The sequence below is a fragment of the Vombatus ursinus genome, unplaced genomic scaffold, assembly GCF_900497805.2.
Source record: "Vombatus ursinus unplaced genomic scaffold, bare-nosed wombat genome assembly UNPS02014816.1, whole genome shotgun sequence".
NCBI lineage: Eukaryota > Metazoa > Chordata > Mammalia > Diprotodontia > Vombatidae > Vombatus > Vombatus ursinus.
This window is the reverse complement of record NW_020954594.1, coordinates 20,657,020-20,682,055: the sequence shown is the minus strand read 5'-3', so window position 1 is coordinate 20,682,055 and position 25,036 is coordinate 20,657,020. Positions and strand designations below refer to the sequence as shown.

Sequence of the window (25,036 nt, the reverse complement as noted above, 5' to 3'; positions counted from 1 at the left end):
TACTGGATGGATATGAGTTTTCTTTCTTCAAGACTAGTTTACAGTACTGACTGAGAGCACTGGAGTGAATGAGAATTGTAAAGATAAGGGGAGCTGGAATATTTCACAGCATAGTGAAGACAAGAAGTTGTGAGGCTATGACGAGATCATGGTCACCCAGTGTAGCATCTATCAAACCCTATTCTCTCCAGTTTTCTGAGTTTTATTGCTGTGGACACTATTCTGATAAGACAGTGCCCACATTCACCCTTAATCCTTTGACATCACTTCTCTTGTTTACAGAAATTTTTTAAAAATCTGAATTTGTCTATGAATACTCTGTCCAATCCACCTTGTTCTTTTTAGACAACTAATTCTTTTCTCCTTCAACTATTCTTGTGTATGTCACAAGAATTTTTTTCTTGAGAATCACATTCCTCTTGGCTCTACTTCCCCTTTAGAATTTTAAGTCATGGCATCTTACCTATCTTTTCTTTGAACTCTTAGAAATCTACTCTTCCCAAATATAGAATTCATATGAGATTATGCCTAGGTTTCCAGTCCTTATCTATTTTGAAGACCTGGATAAAATGATCCCTTTCTCCCTAGTTTCCTATAATTTTTTTTTCAGCATCAGTTCCTTATTATAGGGAAGGGCGGAGTTCTGAAGAGTAATTCTCATTGTTACTTCCTCAATATCTTTTCACTATTAAATTTATTGTTAGATTTTATTTCAGCATAAAAAATTTCCCAACAAAGGTCTATGCATTCCCATTCTGACAAAGTACATTCCCTCAAAACAATTATTTTGTTGATTGTTAACAGAGAGGAGAGATTTATACTTTAACTTTGATGGTGTGGTACTAACATTGACCTGTATTTTGTTGCCTCAAAATGTTGATTTTATTTCAATTGTTTTATTAATTGTGTATATTGTTCTTTTGGCTCTTTTTTCACTTTACATCAATTTATACAATTTCTTATGCTTCTCCAAATTATTTGTGTTTGTCATTCTTCATGCGACAGTAATATTCCATTGCATTCATGTACCATAATATTTTTAATAATTGTGCAATCATTGGGCACATGTTTTCTTTTTTCTTTCTTTTCTTCTTTTTCTTTTTCTTCCTTCCTTCCTTTCTTTTCTTCTTCCTTCTTTCCTTTCTTTCTTTCACTCTTTCTTTCTTCTTTCTCTTATCACAAATTATGCTGCCATGGATATTTTTGCAGACATGAATGTTTTCCTTCTGTTAATAACCTCTCTGGGTTACTGACAGCAATAGTTAGAGATCTAGGTCAAAAGATATGAACAATTTAGTAACTTTTCTTGCCTAATTCCAAATAATTTTCCAGAAAGAATGAAATAATGAACAGTTTCACCACTATAAATCAGTATATTTGGCTTTCCACAACCTCTCCAACAATGAGCTTTTATCATGTTTGCTAGTTTTGGTTACCTAGCATGATTATAGAACTCAGGAAGTTGAATCTTCCTGACTCCAGACCTGGCGCTCTCTGCTGCACCACCTAGCTGCCCTATACATGTTTCTTAGGCAAGTTTGAACAGAAGAGAAGAATGTGAGTTAGCAAAAACTGAGGGTTTTCTAATACTGTTTTAGTTAAGATAATATAGAGTAATGTTTCATGAACAAAAATGATATTAACAGGTGGCATTTATGTGGCACCTTAACTGTTCTACACCCATTATCTGAACTGAACTTCTCCTTATTCACCATTCCTAAGCTATTCCACTTCATTTCATTGAATACCTACCATTCTAGGTGGTATGAGGCACACCAAAATTATGAAAGACATAGTTCCTGCTCTCAGAAAACTTATTGTTTCACTGGGAGAGATGAAGTGTAAGTGAACCAAGAACTGATGAAAGATAGTATATGACAAAATGCTCCAAAAATGGCAAAGACAATAAATGTTAGTAGTTCTCTTTTATGAATCTGTTTAGCTCTTAATTAGCTTTTGGATTTGCGTGATGTAGTATATGAATAATTAACCCTCAACAAGCTGAGTAATTCATTTTTAGCAACTCTACTGTAAACTCCTGAAAATGCACAGGTACTTAGCTGAAGTGGATAGAGTTGCCATGCTACAGCGTTGTTGTTATTTTCTGTATTAGGTAGCATAAATATTCCTTATTGAATTAGCAGAATTGATGAACAGAAGTGGATATTTGTTTAGCAAGCCAGTTCTTTGGGAACTCTGGGCCTCCATGTCACAGTGTGGTTTAAGAAGTAGACTCATTTCTGTTTTCCATGAGGTATGGAATGTGGCACTTTGAGCCATTGTCATTGTTTTCTCTTACCTCTCATACCCTTTGTTATATTTTTGCTGTCATGAACAAAAATTGTAAGATGAAGCACTACATTATCTTATTTTTGTGTCTTTGGCCAGTAGAGACAAGAAATGGCTGAGAATGGATATTTTCATGTTTTATAGAGGCAAGCACAGAAAATAGTCAGCCTAGCCAATGCAGACATTCATTGTCAGGTTTCACATTAACACAAATAAAAAGGAACTGTGTGAGTCAAGGCTCAAAGGCTTAATACAAATAGCTTTGATGGAGCCCTGCAAAGCAACAACCCAAACTGGCATAGGATGTAGTTGCAGAAATGATCAAATAAAAAAGAATCTCAAGGAGAATATATTTATTTCTTATTATAATTATAGACAGTGTGTGTGAGAATATCTTTTTATGCCTAGTATCATGTTTGCCAGCTTGGAAAAAATATTTACCTGATTGTAGATTTCTAGAAACTTAGTTTTAAGTTTTTTTTTTTGGTCTTTTTTTTTTAAACCAGTGGGGCTTCTTTCTTTTAATAAGTCACCTGGAGCCAACTATGAGGATGTTTTCTTACTATCCAAATTTGTCTAATATTTTTTTCATACAAAACAAGCAATTCCTGTTCAACTAATTATTAGGCAACTATTATATCTGATCAATTGATTTCTGATTGATTCATTCATGCTGTTGCACTGATATACAAGTATAATGGGAGTTTGGTGCATACCCAGATCACCTAAGATGGAGTCCTCCACATGGAAGATGCCAAGGACTTGTTTTTAGGAGACAGGAGAATCAGCAATGTATCAACATTCTGTGTTTGTCTCCTATAGGGTGGGAAACCTGCATGTAGCTGGGAGCAGCCTTTTTCTATAGGGTGCATAGCTGGAATTGTCTGTTTTTCTAAAATCATTTGACTGAGCACAGTCGCCCCTTTTGCTGCATTTGCATCTGAGGGTGAAGGACTTCTTTATTCCAGCAGCTGACACCAACTCCCCCCTTCCCCCTATCCCTATTACACAAGAGCCATCCCATTCCTCAATAAACCCATTATTTCTTATGTGAATACTCTTTCCTCCAGTGCAAACTGTTTCCTATCTAAGCTTCCCATCTTCCAAGTTCTTGTCTGTATTTTTTCCATAAATCTTCCATAGAAGCCTCCCCAGTGCACTAGAGGACTTCTTTGAATCTTATATTTTTACAGACACTAGTGCAATACTTAGACTATATTCCTTAATGCTAACATCACCAGTTCCTTTTCTTTGCCAGCCACCCATTTTCTGAACATTGTCTTTCCCACAAATTTTTGAACACAAAACATTGTTGTTTATACCAAACATTCCAATTGTCATTTGGGTCACTTGTAACTTTGATTCTTCTGAGTGTTCCATCTTTTGGAGTGTTGGGGGTAGTTTATCATTAATACCATGTTTAGGTTCAAGGTTTTGATGAAGGGAGGCACTTAGATGTCATTGAACAGTTCATGAAAATAGGTTTACTTTGTCCCGATACAGCAAAGATATACAATAAGGATATGGTTGTACTTAGCTTCTCTGAGTGCAACCCCTCTCATCTTCATATGGAAATGTATTCTATTAGCAGAATAGGGTATGGTGAAGGACATGGTGACTTCTGTGGTCTTTACAAATTCACCAAGTCATAGGGGCCCCAAATCCCCATAAGTGGGACTTCTTTAATCCTCATAGGTGACCAGGAGTCTATATCAAAAGAGGCAGGGACCAATAAAGTCCTAGGAACAGCTTTTTATTTTATTTTATTTTTTAATGTTTTGGGGAAAAGTAATCCTTATTGTGGGAAAAAGGAGCTATCATTAGGATAAAACTGATGCTAAATAGTTGGGCTTTTGTGCTAGTGAATTTCTTGCAATCATAGGAAGTGCTGAAAATTTTTCCAAATGTCATTTATACTGATCACTTCCTCCCGTTCATTTCTGGGCCCTGCTCATTGTCTAGTTGCAGCACTTGTCAAAGCTCCAAACTTACCGCCTAGTTTTTAGCAAGTGCTAGACATCTGCTCTTGGTGTATACTGATACACTAACTTGAAGATTTTTTTTTATTTAACCATATAAGATAATGTGGGTAGTATTCATTTTTTACCCATGTGGTTTTTCCATGGTGAATAATTAGGTCTACCTTTTTCAAGGTAACATCTGCAAAAAGAAGTATCTATAATGCCCCAGCACTTGGCACAATGCCTGGCACATAATAGATACTTAATAAAGGTTCATTAATTAATTGATTGATCAATATAGAATATTTTCTCCTTGTCTCCCTGTTTGATGCCTTGATTGATACTGATATTCAGTCAAGCATTGAACAAAATCATCTCCATGGTCCCATCTGTCTTGGAATCTTAGTTTTTAATAGATTTATTAGGATTGAAAGTTGGAAGGGATGTCAGAGGGAGTCTTGTCCCAATCTGTCATCTCACAAATGAGGAAACAAAGGATCAGAGAGGTTAAATAAATAATGGCACAAAGGAACTAAGTAGAAGAGCTGTGATTCAAATTCAAGTTCTCTCACAAAAACCCAATGTTCTTTCTGCTCTAACATATCACTTGATCTCAATATATGTATGGCAGGTACATAGTCAGAGGATGGCCTTTGAGCTTCCATTTTTCTCTATCAAACCATATGTTTTGGTGTAATCAAGAGACAGTAGGATCTCTAATTTGTTTTAGTTTAACAAAAATTTATTAAGCAAATACATGCCAAAAAGAAACTGGAGACCCAGCAGGACTACATGCCACTAGGGAATCAGGAAACATATCTTCCTCAGCTTACCTGACATCCACATGCCAACAATTGCCTAAAGGCACAATAGGAGTATGCTTCAGGGAACCTTATCCCTCCTCAGCTCCATTTCCACTTCCCAGTTTCCACTAGGTGCTAGATATCCACTCTTGGTTGAATGCTGATCTCCACTCCTCTTACCTTTACTTTAGGTAACCCAGTACCCCAATCTACTCTAAACCTTGTGTCCATAATCTCCTAATCAATAGACATTGGTTGAGAATCATCTGCCACGTAATTGCTACCCTAAGGTCCACTCTGTACCCTAAGGACCCCCCGGCCTTTCCATTTGACCTGGATCTGAACCTTCCTATATATGTTGTCTCTCCTAATTAGAAAGTGAGCTCTTAAGAACAGGGACGGTTTCAGTTTTGTTTTTGTTTTTGTTTTGTTTTTCGTTTGTCTCCCCACTGCCTAGCACGTATCTTTGGCATATGATAAGACTCACTAAATATTTTCCATTCTGCAAGGTATTGTACTGAGTGCTAGAGATATAAATATCAAAACAAAATTATCCCTGCCTGGACCTCTCAGGTCCTCTCAATTTGGATCCTTTTCTAGGACAAATAAAATACCATGGCCTCCTGACCAGGCTTCTATACATCTTCTTTGTTCTGCCTGCTTAAAGGCAGGTCTCCTGGGGCCTCATAAGACACAATATAACTACCTTTCATAAGGCTGAATCTCATGGGAGGACATGTGAAGTTTAATCTCACACCTCCTTCAGTTCCCTTAAGGAGTGAGTCTAGGAATACATTGGTTAACACAGTTAATGGTCAGCACACTTCCACACCCTTATATCTACCCCATCCCAGTGATGCTGAACCCCGGGTTGCCAGTGCACAAACTACATTCCCCATCTATAACTGGTCACTTCTTCATGACTATTCACCTCAACCCTACTCAGAATATCTCACTACATAATTGTATTATTTATATTTGTTGATATTTCTATTTCTATTATTTTTATTTATAATATATTATATATAATAATGTGACACTATAATAATAATTATTAATAACAATGATAGAATTTATATAGAGCTTTCCAAATCCAAATGTCCCCTTGGACTTGAGTCCCTGGCTTCTCCAGGGCTATTCTTCAGGACTGGCTGGCTGCAGCATCCCACCTGGAATGTTGGCTAAAAGGTCATCAGGGTTCAAATTTTTAGGACTTCTTCCCTCTTCTGGCCTTCACTGAGACCTGGTTCCTTTCTGATACTAGTTCCTTTCTAATTCTGGTTACTCTTCTCTTCTTAGTTCACTGGTTGGGGTACTCTTTAGTATCTATTGCAAATTCCAGACTCTTTCTCTGGCATCTTCACTAATAAATCTTTTTACCATTGAGGTTCATGCTATCTAAATTTATCACTGGCTGTAATTAATCAACTCCAAAGACATTCTCCATCCTTCCTCAGTGATTTAAGTGTCTCCCAGTCTCTCTCTCCTCCACATATTCTGACTTCCTAATAGGGAACTTGAACATATATATAGATATTTCCTGAAATCCCCTAATTTCCTAGTTCTTCAATCTACTTACTGAGCTCCTCCAGTCTGCCTCTGTTAGTCACAGAAATAGGCATATCCTCGATCCTGCCATCAATCACTAGTTTCCACTTCTTTGTTTACAAAGTTCAAAATTATTTTATTTGATCATAATCTCTCATTACTCCATCTTTTCCTATGCTCTACAATCCATATCCCTCTTTCTTGAAGTTCACTATGAACTCTACCCTTTCTGTTCTTTTCCAGTCCATGATCTCTGCATAGACTAAGCTTTTTTCCCCTTCCCTTCTTATCTTGACCTCTTGGTCAATCAACAAAACTACCCTTTTTTACACTCTCACTTCCTTGTTCTGTTGATGGATATATCTTGGCAACCACCATCTTTTATCTTCACTACTATCCATGTGCTGCAAAACAGAACTAGAAGAAATCACAAAACTGTGCTGATTGGGTACACAATTGTTCTACTTCCCAGAGTTATTTTGAGGATAAAATGAGATATTTGTAAAATATTTTGCCAACCTTAAAGCTCTATATAAATACTAGTTATCATTATCATTAATAATTATTGCTATAGTATTATATTATATACAATATAAAGAATTATATTATAAATATAGATAATATAATTAGAAAAATCAGCAAATATAAATAATACAGTTATAAATAACAATTATTTTATATAATAAATATAATTGCTATAGTTATTTTTCTTCACCACCATCATCATCTCAACTAGTTCCTAACATAGCAAGGTAAATATTTTATTCCTTCCGAACTGTTTTCTTGTCTCTCTTTAAATCTCCCATGGTATACCCTCCCCCTACCTTTTTAGCTGAGGACTTCATATCATACTTTGAAAAAACTGAGGCCCTTTACCAAGAACTCTTCCTTCTACCATCCATCATTTAGACCTTCCTCCACTTCTCCTTTCTTCCAGGCTTGTTTGAAAAGGGCCTTTCTTTTACCAAAGCCAATTTAGATGAACACCTGATCTCTTTTCTTCTTGACTTCTTTAGCTGATTGCCTCCATGACCAATCCTTTCTCTCTCTCATTCTTTGCCTCTTTCTCTCTATGGCCTCCTAACACCAATGTCTCTCTCATCCTTAAAAAATTCCTTTTGATCCTACTACCCCAGGCCAGACATCCCTAGTTCTCCAGACTTAAATATCATAACTTAGCTGCTTCCTGATTCTACTCCTTCTCCCACTGGTCCCCTCTTCTAGGACCCTTCATTTTGGAGAAGGCCTCAGACCAGCTATCCCTCACTCTCCTGACTCAGCCCCACATCTTGGTATTTCTTCCCTTCCTACTCCCCTCCTCCACACCCTGATTCAGCTTCCAGTTTTCATGGGTTGTCTTCTCTCACTAGAATGTAAGCTTCTTGAGGGTAGGAACTCTTTGTCTTTTTGCTTATATTTGTATTCCCAGACTTAGCACAGTGTGGGGCACATAGTAAGTACTTAATAAATGCTTGTTGACTGACTATCCTCACTAGCCATACCTTTCCTTTCCTTCATGGCAAAACTACTAGAGAAAACCATCAACACTCAGTCTTTTAACTTTCTCTAAATCCTGTGCAATCTGGCTTCAGGGAAGGTAAGACAGCCTACCTGAAGCAGTTAGACACCCCAAGGGAGAGAAAGGAGGCATCATGTACTAGACAAGCTAAAGCTTGTCTACATATATACTGTATATATACTATACCACTACATATATACTATACCAACTTGACCACTATTTCCCCTCCTACTTTGATGGAGATAGCCAAGGATGCTGAACCCAAGAGTCTTAGGACCAGCAATGCTGACAGCCCAGTGCTCTCACTCCCTTATTTTGGGAAGCAAACCCCTCTGGAGATGCAGCTTAGAAAGTACTCCTGTAGGTGCTACATCCACAACAGAAAAGAGAGTTTTTGACAACAAAGTCCTTGGCACTGTCAAATAATTCAATGCCATACTGATATGATTTCATCAGTAGCAATGACATTAAAAAAGAGGTATTTACATTTGTTTTTCCATTGAGTCCAAAGGACCATGGCATCTTTCCATATGACTTGCAGTTGAAATATCTGTTGTCTCCTCCATTAGAAGGTAAGCTCCTTGAAGGCAGGGATTGTTACTTTTCATTTTGTATCCCCAGTATTTAGCATAGTGCTTTACACAGAGTAAAGGCTTGTTCATCCAGTCATTCATTTTGACTGCATCATTCAACTGAAACCGTTCTCTCCAAAATTATCAATTCCCCTATTTAGCATTTAAAGCTCCTTATAACCCGACCTCTTCCTACCTGCTTAGTCTTCTTGTACTTTTTCCCTGTACTTATAATCCAGGATCCAGCAACACTGGTCTACTTGAAGTTCCTTGGACATGACACACTCTATCTCCCATCTCATTGCCATTGTCACTAGCTGTGTCCTATGTCTGGAATGCCCACTCACCTCAACCTTTCAGTTTCCCTGGCTTCCTTCAAAACCAAGGTCAAATTTAATCTTCAGGAGGTCTTTCTCAATCCCCTGACCTACTAATGCCTTCCCTTCTTAAACTGTCTTCCATCTACTCTAGATACTTTGTACATATCTAGTTATTTACATGTTGTAAATGAGGGCAAGAGTTGTTTTTTTTTTCCTTTCTTTATCTTCTTAGTGGCTGACATGTAATATTTAATATGTGCTTTTTGATTATCTTTGTTGACTGACTGAACATGTAGCCTTCTATAGAAAATCATCTGTAAAAGCCTGCATGCTTCTTCATGATTTCATAAGGCTACCCTCCATGAGTATAAACCTTTCTCTAAATATCCAATATCATTAATAGCCTGATTAATAAATGTCCATCTATACTTGCTTCTTGTGGCCTTTTCCCATACAACATATTTAAGCTATTTATAGCACATGGTACTCATTCTCAATCTACCTACCTAGAAGAGGTTTCTAAGATTGAATAAAGTGCATGTATTGAATGTCTTTTTTTCATAAACCTCTCATGTTAAGTCCTTAAAGATACTCAATGTCCTCAGTAATAACATTGAATGTATAGAATGGTATCAGGTTTATGCATCATGTATGTACCATGTCTCACGGGGCCTGACATCGATTATGTTTTTCCCAATATCCTTCAAATTATGGATACTCTGGAATTACACTTCTCTAATTAGGCTTTGGCAAACTGAGTCTACTCTGGACCTAACTTAATTAATCTACTACTTTCCAAATAGTGGGTCTACATCATCTATATGTATATCCATTTCTATACATAATTTGTACATGATTCTTAGGAATATAATATATAGCTTGCTCCAATTCAGTATGGAGTTACATGAGTTAGAGATAATTTTTTTCTTAATTAAAATTAATAGCACAAGAAAAGATGAGCAAATCTTGTTATAATGTTATAATGCTGTCTCATGGTAAGACTAAACTGCATATTATTATCTTATGGTACAGTGGATACAAAACTAGTTATGGAATCAAGAAGACCTGAGTTCAAATCTGGCCTCAGATACTTGCTAGCTGTGTAATTCTGGGCATTTCATTTAAATTTCTGTTTGCCTCAGTTTCTTCACCTATAAAATGGGGATAACAATAGCACCTACTTTGTAGGGTTGTTGTGAAGATCAAATGAGATAAGAAGTATAAAGTGCTTAGCACAGTGTCTGGCACAGCTTTTGTTATTATCATCAGTATCGGTCTTGTCTGAAGTTCATTGTAAACTTCTCTAGAAGAGTTTATATCTGTTTATGCTGTATTTTTTTTCCCTAATTTGTACTACTTAAGTGCCATAGAACCCAAATAATAACTTACAAAGACATTTATTATCAGTGAGAAGGAATAATAATTACAGGGAACTCTGAATTATCCATGTAAATGAAAGGAAGTAGAGCAAAGATAATCCCAAAAAATTTAAGATCCTCAAATAATTTTATGTTATCTTTTTATTTAATCAAAAGCATACATTACCAAAGTCCTATGCCAATGTCTCATTGCTATGTGGAGGTGGTAACCCTGGGGTTTCTTTTTTTTTTTCTTCCCTTTTTGAATCAGGTTTATTTCAACCACCAAAACTTAAAAATAATTATATTAATATATAAGTAATTCCATAGAAAGATACTGACCCTGAGATTTCAAAGACTGTATCAGAGAAGTAAAGCCCTGACAGATTCTACCAAGATGGAAAAGCTTAAAAAATGGGTCTAGTGACAGACTGTGTATCTGCAGGTTAAGGACAAGCCTAGCTAGCTAAGTTCAAGAGATTTGTCACTAGACTGGTTGCGAACTGATGAAATTATAGGCCACAGCAACTCTACTAAAATCAGAGCTGGGTCATGATCTTCATCACTAGAGGGATTAAACACTTGAACAATATGTAATTTTGCCTATGTATTTGTCACAAACACATTGATTATGCCATACTTTGTCAATTTAATCAGATGAAATCCAGCCAATCAAATGACTGTTTTATCTACATTGCTCTAAACGCCTAGATATTTAGACATACAGATATTTAGCATCACTTATACTGAACTAAATATTTTTTTTCCCTCTTTGCTTTGGTGTAGAGTTAGTACAACCTCATTCACACAGATACACACTCACACATAATCACATGCACTCAAATATACTCACATAATCCCACCACATTTAACTCTGTCTAAGCATAGCTCTCTTGTTGGTAAATTAGGATTTGTTTGGAATTCATTGGTACAGTGGTTCTTAACCTTTTTTTTTAATATCATGAACCACTTTGGCAACCTGGTGAAGCTTATTACCACCTCAACCCCTTTCAGAATGTTTTTAAATGCATAAAATAAAATATGCAAGATTATAATGGAAACCAAAAGACTAGTGAAATATATATGTGCATATATATATATATTCTCATGCAAGTTCACAGACCCCCTGAAACCCATCCCTGGACCCCTTGATGGTTCATAGGTTCCAGATTAGGAACCCCTGGTCTGGTAAGAATAAGGAGATGGGGGTTGTGGTAAAGGAGAAATACTAGATAATACATAAAGCCCTTTCTTCTTTCTGCTCACATGGTCACCATTCTAGTTCAAGCCAAACATCATTCATAGTAAATTCATTGCTAAAAAAAAATCTGATCCAACTCTCTCATTTTACAGTTGAGGAAATAGTTGCAGAGAAGTGAAGTTACTTGTCTGAGGTTACATAGCTAGTAATTGGCAAAGTTGAGATCTTTAATATCTTTTGCCTAGATTATTATAATAACCCCCTATTTGTTATCCTTGCTTCAAATCTCTCCTCCTTGCAATTTATCCTCCACATGGCTGTCAAAGTAATCTTCCTCAGGTACAAGTTTGAGCATAGAGGCCTAAAAAACCTTCAGTGGCTCCCTATTGCATTCAAATTAATATAGAAATGCCTTAGCCTGGCATTTAAGGCCTTCCACAATCCCATTTCAACATATCTTTCCTGCCTTATTTCACATTACTCTTCTTCATACACTAGCCATTCCAGCTAAACTGGCCAGTTGGGTTCTCTGAATTGGACATTCCATTTCTTGCCTCTGTATTATCACATCATTCTCCAAGTTTGCAATGCACTCAATTCTGCCTCCCAGAATTCTTATCTTCCTTCAAGTCTTATTTCAGAGGTCATCTCTTCCAATTTCCCATAGTCTCACTTGTGCCTTTGTCAAATTACCTTTTGCTCTATGTATGGTCCATTACTTCACCTAATAGAATCTAAGCTTTTTGAAAGCAAGGATTCTATCACTTTTGCCTTTGTATCCTGGGTCTAGCAAAGTGTCTTACAAAAGTACAGTCGTGTGATTTTATTGGTATGATGAATTTCCAGTGTAGAAATTCCTTTTATTGATGCAGATCATTCATTTATCTGTAAATTATAGTCTTAGAGAGTTGCTTGGGGGCACTGAGAGGTTAAGTGGCTTGCCCATAATCAATCACATAGCTAATATGCATCAGAATTAGGACTTAAACCCAAGAAATTACAGCCCTCTATCTAGTAGTCCACCTTTTACATAACAGACATTTAATGAGCATTTGTTGAACTAGATTGAAAGTAGATAATTCATTTATAGGTTATTTAAAATTGATGTTATTTATGAACATGTTAATGAGGAGCTGCCAGTTTTTCAGGGGGCCTCTCAAGGGTAGGAGAAACAGAGACAGAATAAGCTACACTATGTATCCCGTAGCCTGATACACAGCCTTTAATTCATATACTCGTCCCGGATCCAACCCACTGCCACCAAATAAATTATGTATGTCATTTTCCTCTATATTAGAATATAATGCTACTGACAGTACATCTTATTACCTGAACTTCAATGATCAGTGGCTTTTTCTGACAACCTTTCTGTGCTTTTTTATTTTCCTCTGTAAAACCCAATTACTGCTTATGAAGAATTTTCAAATGCTAAGGTAAGAAGCATTACCGTTGTTTCTGCTTGTCTGTTTCTAAGTATTTACTTGCCTTTGAATTATTTTCATTTAGGTTATTCCTTCACAGATATACAAGTTTGTCTTGTCTGTGTTAGTATTTTCTGCCTATATCTTAATATTCTAAAGTCCTTTCCATGCCTGCACATTATCTTCCTCTCTCTGGTACAATTCATAACACCTCCCAATGTTGGAACAACTGGGAACTTAATTAACATACCATACAGACATATTCCCTTTCCCCACTCCTCCATAATAAGCCAAGGTGTGGAGATTATATTACTATGCTAGACCATTTCCTGTATTTAATTTATTATTACACTGTTGTATTATCCTTGGATTTTTTCAGACAGTACAAATATCCAAGTCCTTTTCAACAGAATGATTTAATCTGTCTTTATTTCAAGACATTCTGCAATCTATCTACACTGGCCTCCTGGCAGTTCCTTGAACAGGATACTCCACTATCTTCCATCTCTGTTCCTTTGCATTGACCCCTCACCTCTTTGTAATTTACTAGGTTCCTTTAGGACTTAGCTTAAATGCCATCTTCTGTAGGAGGCTTTTCCAGGTCCTCTAAATTAATTTGCATGGCCTGATAGAAAGACAAGTGAGAAGAGGGAGTGAAGGGGGTCCCTCAGAACCCTGAGATTCAGTAAGAGAGGCTGAGTAAACAGGAAGTACCCACCTGTCCCAGTCCTACTCACATCCTACTCCCAACCTCGGAGAGAGGGAGGGAAATTTAGAGACTCAGTAGAGCCAGAGGAATAGAGAACTACCTGAGGTGACCCTTTGTGTAGTAAATGAAGCTGTGGGATTCAAGTGAAAGAGAAGAAAGTGTGGGAAGGCCCCAAAGCAGTCTAGCCCAACAACAGATTTAGAGGCATTTTGGCCCTGGAAGCTTATTTGAGGGGGAGAGTGACTGTTCAAGAAATGGCATCATCTCCTAGGGAAAAGAAATAAATGCTAGAGAATGATGGCAGAGGAGAGCAAACTGTTTGGAGAACAGGCCATGATCACCACAGCAGGAAGAGAATGAGAAAGGGATGCATGATGTTGAGTATCTTTGGGAGGTAGAGTCACAAAAGCCACAGCATGGTGGAGTGCTAATGGGATAGATGCTGATGTGGAATGGACTGTGGAGGAACAAACTCAGACCTCACCCCTCACTGAAGACCCATTCAAGGTGATATCGTAACACATGAATTGCACAAATCATCAAAAGGAGGGTGTCTCCTGCCTCTCCAGGAAATCTTAAGTTCTGCCCCTTTTCTGGGGTCCCTTTCAGAGAAGGGAAGGTGAAAGTCCACCAAAAAGGGGTTTGACTCTAGTAAACCCTGAGGTTTGCTTTTATTTTTCCATTGCTTTTCTGAACATCCAGTTACTTTTAATTGAATTTTTAATTTTTCATCTATTCCTTTGGCATCACATGTACATATCCAAAATTCTTGCACTAGACTACCCCAAGGCTTAATTTACTCCATAGAAATTATTTAGGGATCTAATGAGTTTTGAGAGGCAGTACAGTATAGTGCAGGGTAGAGAATCTGTGGCCTTGAGGTCACAGGTTCCCCACCCCTGGCTACAGTGAATAGCGAGCTGGTCTCAGAAGCCAGAAGACCCAGATTCAAGTTCCACCTCTGAAACAGACTGGCTGTTTAACCATAAACAAGTCACTTACCCTCTCTGGGTTCCAAACAATTCTCCAAGGACTTTAAGTTGGAGAGAAGATGCTGGACTTCATTGATAGAGGGTGTTTCTTCATCTAGAAGTTCCCTATATCAGTGAAATCACAGGTCCAGTCCCTGTAAACTATGAGCCTTAAAATAACAGTGATGATAGTGACAATGATGATATTGATGACAGCTAGCATTTATGTCTTTACATACATGATCTCATTCAATTCCCCTAACTACAGTGTGAGGGAGAGAGTGGAGGTAGTTTGGAAAAGTTATGTGACTTGCCCGTCATTATAGCGCTAATAAATGTTGGAGGTGCTATTTGCATCTAAGTCTCTCCTGATCCCCAGTTCCCTTATTTTTCCATTACACCACCCAAAACAGAGTGAGGAAGATCACATGCAGGGATGCAACTTCTGTACATCAAATACATGGAGAATAAACTGAAGAACAGTCGTTGGGCCTTGTCAGTTCTTAGATAGCTGGGGCATGTTCTTCCCAGGACAGGATGTTGAATCCCATTCTGGTAAGGTTGGAGTGATACCAGGACAAGATGAATTATCATCAGCCCTATTTGAATTAAACACACACACACACACACACACACACACACACACACACACACACACACACACACACACCACTCACAGTATCTTGACTAGATTCAGGACAGCAGCTCCAGAGGAAACAAGTGTATAGGAACAAGGAGCTTTCTCTTGGATTTGGTCAATATATCTAAAAGGTGTTTTTATAGTTCAGTTTAGTAACTATTTGTTGAGTGTCTACTATATGTCTGGAACTTTGTTAGGTGATGGATTTGTAAAGACAAAAACAAAATAGTCTCAACCCTCAAGGAGTTTATATTCTAAGGTGAGAGGAGAACAATGTGTACACAGGTCAAGTAAATATGAAACACATATAGTATAAATACAAAGGAATTTCAGAATGGGTTAAAGGACATCTAAGGGAGAAGGTTACCTCCTTCAGGTACTTCCTGCTTACTCAGCACATCTCTCCTTGACTCTCAGGGACTCCTTTCCCTTCCTATAGGAGGTCACCTGAACAGTACCTTGATGGAAACTATCGATTCTACAAGGCAAGAGTGAGGAGGGATGACATATGAGGAAGGGGAAACAGCTTGTATCAAGGCAAAGAAGCTGTAGACAGAATGTTATGTAGAAGAAATAGCAAGGTGGCTAGTTTGGCTGAAATGGAGAGTGCATGTGAGGGAGGGGCCCAGTAATTTGTGATTAGTTTGGAAAGATTGACTGAAGCCAGATTGTGGAAAGCTTTAAATGCCAAATAGAAGAGTTTGTATTTTATCCTATAGGAAACTTCTGAAGCTGTTCTTTAGGAAGATCAGTTGCAACTACAGCAGATGCATTGGAGAAGAAAGTTCTGAAGGCATGGAGACAAGCCAGGAGATTATTGCATTAGTCTAGACGCAAATGATTAAGGGCTATGTTAAAGTAAGAGTTATGAAAGTAAACAGAAAGGGATAGATCTGATAAATAGCATAGAGTTACAATCAACAAAACTCATAATTTGATTGAACCTTTGGAGGCTAGAGTCGAGGATGACTCTGATTTTGCAAACCTGGTTATCTAAAAGGATGGTAGTATCCTTGGTAGAAATACAGATATTAGGGAAAGAGGTTGGTTTTGTTGGGAAAGAAAATGCATTGTATATTGGACAAGTCTGAGATGCCATGAGTCATTCAGGTGATGTTCAGTTAGTGGTTGATGATGTAGGACTGAAATTTAGGAGAGAAATTAGGTCTGGGTATGTAGATTTAGGAGTCATTTGCAAAGGGATGAAAAGACTTTATGAGATCAACACATTAGAGAGGAAAGAAACAACCTGGGTGATGGGAACTGTAGGAAATAGCTAAGATGAGTAACAACTTATTGTAAGTCTCAATGTATTTGAGGTATGTGGTCAGAGTGAGTGGAGTGAATGAAGGGAAACAGTTGGTTGAGGCTGGCAGGGAAAGTGCAACTTTGGTCTGAATGTTTGGTTGTAGGTTTCTTCTTATATTGCCATTGTGGTAAATGGTGATGTTCACTCCTAGTGGGGTCAGTTTAAAGACATAGCCTGTACTATTCTAGCATGATGTGGAATTTAAAAAAGCTCATAAAATCTTAGACTGAATTAAAAGTCACAGTTTCCAGAAAAAAGATAATAGATGATCCCTAAGTATTCTGTCCTGATCAGACACCATCTGGAGCATTGTGCTCAGTTCTAAATTCCATAGTTCAAGATGGATGTTAACAAGATGGAGAACAGTCAGAGCAACCAGTATTGTAAAGGGCCTTAAGCACATGTCATATGAAGATTTGTTGGTGAAACTGGGGATGGTTCAGCCTAGAGAACAGAAATTCATGGAGGATATGGTAACTGTCTTAGACTATCTTAAAAGGTACTCCTGTAGAAAAGTGATTAGACATGTCTTACTTAACCCCATAGGGTAGACTCAGAAGCAATGGATGAAAGTTATAGAGTTTAATTTAACTTGATGTCAGGAAAACTTTCCTATCAATAAAAGTTACCCAAAGTGAAATGGGCTGCCTTATAAGATGGTCATTTCACCATCATTGGAATTTAACAAGCAGAGGCTAGATGACCACATCAGAAACATTTTGGTGGAGATTCCTTTCAGGTATGAGTTAGAATAGATGTCTGATGAGTATTCTTCTAAGTAGTGTTCGGTGATTCTGTACATGAACATGTACCAGAATGGAGAAGTAAGTGATAATGAAAGCTGGTCAGATTTTGTCAAGTGCTCATTAAACAAATATTATCAGCTGATGTTATTCCTGATTTTCCATCACAGAAAGGAGTGTCCAGAAGTGGGAATAAGAACATATAACATATGGTGTAGTGGAAGGAGCATGAGCTCTAATATTTGTTAGCTGTGTGACTATGGAAGAGTGGATCTGGAGATAGAAAACATGATTCTCAGCTCTGACGCTTATTAGCTGTGTGATCTTGGACTAGCACAGTGCTTAACAAATCTTTATTGACTCACTTATTAGTGACAACTTGTCTGAGTCTAAACTTTCTCATCTGAAAAATTAAATTCTATGATTCTGGCCTCCTTGCTGTTCTTCACACATGATATGCCATCTCCTAACTCCAGGCATTTTCACTGGCTGGCCCCCATACCTGAAACTCTCTCCCTCCTCATCTCCACCTCCTAGTTTCTCTTGTTTCTTTCAAATTTAAGTTAAATTCTCATCTTCTACAGGAAACCTTTCCTGATCTCCCTTAATTTGAGTGCTTTCCTTTTGTAAAACAACTTCAATTTATCCTCTATTTAATTTTTTGTACATATTTATTTTCATGTCGTCTCCTCCATCAGAAAGTAAGCTCCTTAGAGCAGGAGCTGATTTTTGCTTTTCTTTGTATCTTCAGCATTTATCATGTGTCTGCACATAGTAAATGCTTAATAATTGCTAGTTCATTGACTGATTGACTACTACAACTTAACCAGTCTAAGCTTGAGTCTCCTTACCTGTAAAATATGGGTAATGATAGTTACCCCACTGGGAGGATCAAATAAGCTAATTTAGATAAAACACACTGTCATAAAGCATCATGTAAACATGAACTATTGTTATTATTTTCTTATTACATCATGTTTTTTCATTGAAAAAAGAAGCCAAGCTTACTTTTTAGTGTATTGTAGTTGGCGTGCTTGCAAGGCAGAAATCTGTGTCATTGGACTGGGCTGTCCAATGAAATAATTTTTCCATGCTCCTGTTTTTTTTTTTTTTTTGAGAGGCAATTGGAGTTAAGTGACTTTCCTAGGTTCACAAGCTAGTAAGTGTCTGAGGTCAGATTTGAACTCAGGTTCTTCTGACTCCAGGACTGGTTCTCTATTCACTGCTCCACCTAGCTGCCCCTCCATGTTTCTAGATGGGTATCTCAGGCCACTATAAATGTAACAACCCTCATAGTGTAACAGAGCCCTCAAGCTATGGGGGCCTTTGTCTCAGAAGCTCTGTTTTCCTTTATTCAACTCTTTGCTCCTTCTCGGAAGCTTCTGTAAGTTAATTTCCAAAAGCTTAAGGGTTTTTCTTTTAAGCTAATTCCCTTAGTACTCATGAGTTATACGTCATCTAAACCTGCTTGCTCTGGATTACAAGCACCTCTGCCAAAGTCTGAATGCCAGCTCTGTGTAGGTTGGTTCATGTGGGTGGTGGGGATAGAAATCTGCATGGCCAGGGGAGCAGAAATGAGAAAAATGTGACTAATGTGGTGAAGTAGGTTAAGGAACTGGATGATTACCCTTAGACATCTGGGTATTGATCCAGCATATGTCAAAAGTGAAAACAGGGGCTGAAATGAGCTGCTTTTTAAGACTGTTGATCTTATACTTGTGTCAGAAAATGGTCTCAGCTAAAACTTTAAAATTAACAAAATGATATGATAGGAATAAATCCCAAGTCCTGTATTTGGATTAAAAAATAAATAGTACAGGATTATATAAGCCAACATAGTTGCTAATATTTTACTACATCTACAGGAGAACAAATCAAGAGAAGAAATAATGCTGTCGTAATTTCCACTGGTCGGCTCACATGTACAATGGTTTCTTCACTTTTTGATATTCCTTTTTTTGGGGGGGGGGCTAGGCAATGGGGTTAAGTGACTTGCCCAGGGTCACACAGCTAGTAAGTGTCAAGACTTTGAGTTAGGATTTGAACTCAGTTCCTCCTCACTCCAGGGCCAGTGCTCTATCCACCGTGCCACCTAGCTGCCCCTGATATTACACTTTAACAGGAAGACTGATAAAGTAGAACATGACCAAAAAAAAAAAAAAAAAGACAACTAGAATGGAGAAGGCTATGGAAATTGTCACATGAAATATGATTGAAGGCATTATGGATACAAGCTGGAACAAAACATTTAGTATGAACATGATGACTGTCTTCAAATATTTGAAAGACTATAATGCAGATGACAGAATTGATTCACTGTTTACCGCTTAGAGAAGCCAGAACTAGCAGTTACAGGAAGGTAGATGTCAGTTCAATAAACAACTTAAAAAAATTATAGCTCTCAAAATCAATGGGACCAAAGTTTGAATGATCTCTCTCAGAGACATTGTAGGGGGATTCCCACATCAGAGTAGAGGAGGCTAAACTAAATAAACTCTGGGGCTGCTTCCAACCTAGAATCCTCCAAAGAGTTATCATAAAAATGGATTTCTATAACTTATCTGGTATTCCCTAATACCCTTCTTGCTTCACTGTTTGCTCTGGCTTTTTAAAAGACTTGGTGACTCTTTCAAGTTCCCCATCTCCTTACTTCATCCCTCCTTTCCCTCCTAGCCTCAAAAGAGGTTTAAAATAAGCTGGACGATCACTCTACATGGCCACCTGCACTGGCTGCCTTAGGATCCAAGTTAGAATATTTATTGTCTTTTCAATGTTTATGTGACAAGGATCAAATAAATGAATCATCTCTACATCTTCCCTAACCATGTATATTTCTCTGAAACATTTTGGCAAGGTAGTCTTTTTTTGGTGTTAAGAAACCAATGATCATATCTAAATAAATTGTTTGATTCTCCCATGAAATAAAATATCACTCTATTGTAAATGAAGGGTATAGAAGGTTCATTTCATTTTGTTGCCCCCTACCGTTATATTCTGAAAAAAAAAAAACAAAACAAACCTAACAACTTTCATCTAGTCTTTGGTGGCATGCTCAGTGTATAAACCAAGAGGGTAAAGAATCTTTACAAAGTGCTGGGTCTGTCTAAAGGATTTTCAAGGCAGTGATAAATGAGCCTTTTGTGAGATACAGACTACCTAGATTCACCTAAATGCTCATTATAGAAATGCTTTCTGTTCTTCCTTTCTCTCTATTTTTTTTTAAAAACAGTTTTGTTCCTATAACAAAGGAAACCAAACCACCAAAGATCAATGCTTTGCAGTCCAAGTCTGATCTAACTACACCAAAGCTAGGAAGCACAGAGCTAAGGGTAAATCTCTGGCCTTCATTTCCCTTGTTCTGCCTAGTTAGTACAGCATCTTGGAACAGTGTGTTATCTCACACGCCATATGGGCTGCAATATCAAGGTGCAACAGGATGTGTTATATTTGGAATTTCAACCTCAGAGCAGCTTTTATGGGGAGAGGTCAGATCTTTAACATTGCTCTTAGGGATATTTTGTTTTTGCCATTTATTGAGGGACTAGAGAAGGTACAGTGAAGGCCAACTAGAATTCAAGATTTTTTTTTCTAAAACCCAGTAACTTAAGTATTTCTGGGAAAAGAGGTCTGTTTTAGAAGTGAGACTTCTGAAGAGGCAGGGTTAGAGGCAGAGCGAGGGTCAGTTGTAGGAGGCTGTGTTCTACAGCTCCTTTGGCACAGTTTTAACAAGCTAGGTGCCTGAGGACTAGAAACACATTGCCACACACTATGATAAACTAAGATAATACTAATAGCCAGTTATTGAGTGCATTAAGGTTTGTGAAGTCAGTCAAGCATTTATTAAGCACCTACTCTGTGCCAAGCCCTGTGGTAAACACTGGGGACATAACAGAAAATCAAAAGACAGTTCCTGTTCTCAAGGAGCTCACAGTCTAGTGGGAAGAGACAATGTTCAAATAGTTTTGTACAACCAAGATATACACAGGATTAATTGGAGATAATCAACAGAGCGAAGGAGCTAGCACTAAGAGAAACTAGGAAAGGTTTCCTGTAGAAGATGGGATTTTAGCTAGAATTTGTAAGTTAGCCAGGGAAGGTGGGAAGTAGAGATGAGGAGGGTGAGATTTCCAAGCATGATGGCCACTGAAAATCCCAGTGTCATCTTGGATAACCAAGGATTCTTCACTCTATGACTACACCCCCCCCCCTCCAGTTGTATATAGCTGTCTTTCAGATGGGATTAATTTGCAAGAAAAGGTACATGGGATAGAAGGGCTGAATTCTTTACTGGGCAGAAGCCAAAATGTCTCAATATTTACTAAATACTGTATGCAATGCATTGTTCTAGGCCCTAAAAAAAATTGAGAGATGAATAAGACATAGGCCCTGCTCACAAAAAAAGCTTATTACATAGTAGGACAGGAAGGTAATGCACATAAATAGATGCGTTACCAAATACATTGCTAAGTGCATGGGAGCTATAAGGCAATTACTATAAGGGCTCCTAAAATGGAAGGATCTCTGTTAAGGGGAAGAATTAGAGAAGTCTCTATGGAGGAAATAACATTTGAGTTGGCTCTTGAAGGATTGGAGGATTGTTAGAATTTCAACAAGTAGATGTGCATGGATGGGTATTATAAGGTATTTCTATAAGCATAGAAAGGCAGAGAGAAAGGACAAGTCAAGCATAGAAAATATTAATGAACCCTTAGAATTATAATGAATCTTAGGGAACATCTATACTCTATCCTTCCTCTCTGCCTCCTCTCCCATTTTAGAGATGAGGAAACTGCAGCCCAAATTGATTAAATGACCTGCTCAAGGTCACAGAGTGAGTTAGTTGCAGAGTATACTAGAATCTTAGTCTCCTCTTTCCAAACATTTTCTCACATGTATGAAGGAAATGGAAATGTGTGTGTGTGTGTGTGTGTGTGTGTGTATGTGTGCATGAGTCTGTATGTGTTGTAGTCCATTGGAGTCAGAGTACATGGAGTGAAAGATAGTTTTTTTGTTTTTTTTTTAAGAAAGGTGATGTTAAAGATAACTCATAACAGGTAAATTGAGGTCAGATTCTGGAAGGCTTCAAATTCCAGGCTTAGTGAATTAGTCTTCACTTATGAAGACAATGGGGAGTTTTTAAGCTGGGGTGTACCATGTTTAAAGTAGCTGTGGTACATATGCAGAGCAGATTAGAGGGGGAAAACCTAGAATCTATCAATCACTGAACAAGCAGATTTGTATCACTTACTTAAAGGCAATATGCTAGGCACTGGGATACAAATACAAGTGCCTTTAAGGAAGTTCCATTCTACTGAGTGTCAGGAATTCAGATAAGGGGAAAGGATTAGTCATTAGATTGTGCCTATTAAGTTGTTTCAGTGACAGATTGGTCTTAATTCCTCCACACTTGCATCAACTTCCCCTTTTTGTCAAGATCCTAACACAACTAACAGATATGCCCAAGAGAATTGGGAAGATCTCAGAAGGTATCAAGTCCAGAGCTGTCAACGGCCTTGTAACACAAAGGCATTTCTGCCCAGCTTTACAGCACAGCATAGGATTTCCTCCAGGAACACACACAGCAGAGGGGAAGGCAAACACAGACATACAGGGAAGTTCAGCCTGGTAGCCAGACTCCTGAGAGCATCACTGCTCTGCCATAAAGAGGTGTCACCTGGATCTCTTGGTCTCCCTTCTGTCAACATATTCAATTCTGAATGTGAAGTTCAGTTTAAGAAAAACCAGCCCAGAGGCTTGGACAAGCTGCTTTTGTAAACTGCCCAGAGGCAGCCTCAGAGTAGGAATGAGCTTGGGTCATCATTAGCTGCTACCTTCCTGCTCTCCTGGCTTAACTGCTCTACTTTCTTCATTGTTGTAACACTTGTGATCAATGACACACAGTTACAAAACGAAATAGGGCATACAAAATAAGGCCACTGAAAAAGATAAAGCTACCTGTCCCATACTGGGATTAAACCCAAACTCTTCTCATTAGAACCATGCTTTTGCTAATTGTAGGCTATGACTATAGCAAAGGAAATAGAGGAATAGTAATTATAGGAGGAACTACTAATATCTTTTATAAGGAGACAATAAAATATTGGAAGGAGAAAATACTAGAAGCATAGTTATAATTGCTGGTTTTCTGGACAGCATAGATATGGAACCATTTTCTAGCTTTTTTCCACCAGACACTTGGTGTGTGTCCTCAATTAATATGCCATGCAGGTATCCAATTGTTCTTGAGCTTTCCTTATTTACTTACACACCTTCTAAGAAGATTATCAGACTGTGTGGAGAGGGGCTTCTCGTCACCCTCAAATGAATCAGCTAATTAAATTAATTTTTCCGGGGTATATTGCATAGTCCAATTAAATTGGGAAGCCAATCACATCAGACTAAATCAACCATATTGTTACATAATTCTTTTTAATAAACAGAATTATAATTATATGAACTTGATTCTGAGAGTGCCATATGCTGCTAAGCAGGGAACCTAATTTATTTCATTGATTTTGAGAAGCTTATTCTTGTGTAATAACTTTTATCATCAAAAATGTTGATTCCTATAGCTTTATAAAGTTTAAAGTCTCCTGCTTGCTTTATAGATCAGAAAAGGGATTAAGCTAATTGAAGGGTGGGGTGAGCAAATGTATTAGATCTAAAAACCACCCTTTTCCCCACTACTGAATCAATACTGTTAATGATGGATGACCCTCTCCTCTTTGGCACCAATTGAATCTTAACCAGTAAGCAGTATATTTTGGGGAGGGGGTTGAGGGAGAGGAGAAGCTGCCCTGGGCATTCCAGGAATAAGGGACAGGCAGAGAAAATGCCCAGAGCTGAGAGGAGTGTTTTGTACATAGAACAGCCAGGAGGACAATGTCACTGGATCAAAGGGTATGTGGGGTTGAGTAAGGTGTAAGAAGACTAGAAAGGTAGGAGGGGGCTAGGTTATGAAGCACTTTGAATGCTATTTTGCATTTGAACCTGGAGACGATAGCCACTGGAGTTTATTGAGTAGGAGGATGACAGGATCAGACCTTTGCATTACTTTGAATGAATGAATGAATGAATGGATGGATGAATGAATGAATGAAAAAGCATTATAGCCCAAGAACTGTGCCAACTGCTGGGGACACAAAGAGATAAAGCTACATATTTCCTCTTAAGGAGTTACCACTGTAACTGGGGACACAACACATAAAAAAAAAATTCAACTGCCAGCTTAAGAAAAAAGCCCAGGAGTTCTAAGTGTTCAAAGTCTAAACCTCTTCAGATTACTTTAATAGTCAAAATGATTATTGCTAGAAATCCCTTCCTAGAATTCACTTAATTGTGTCCTTATTTACTATATGTGATTATAATAAGTACATATCTTATTTTCTGTTTATTGTTACCAAACAGTTTAACATAAAATACCTCATTTGACCAACATGATAGTCTTGTGAGGTATGACAGATATCATTTCTATCACAGATAATCAGACTGACAGAGAACATAAATAACTTTACCAAGATCATACACGTAAAAATGAAGGAGCTGAGACTTGAACCCATACTTTCTGGTTCAGTGCTCTTTCTATGACTCTATTCAGTTCAGTGCTTAATTCTATGGTATTGTAATACCATAGAATCAAAACACATTATCAATGGGCATGAAAATGGGACTG

The 25,036-nt window shown here is 37.8% G+C and overlaps 1 pseudogene; it reads right to left on the bottom strand.

Annotated features, from left to right (window-relative positions):
• Nucleotides 1-6,187: 6,187 nt before the first annotated feature.
• The window catches only part of LOC114023057, a 35,366-nt pseudogene continuing 16,517 nt past the window's right edge, over nt 6,188-25,036 (bottom strand).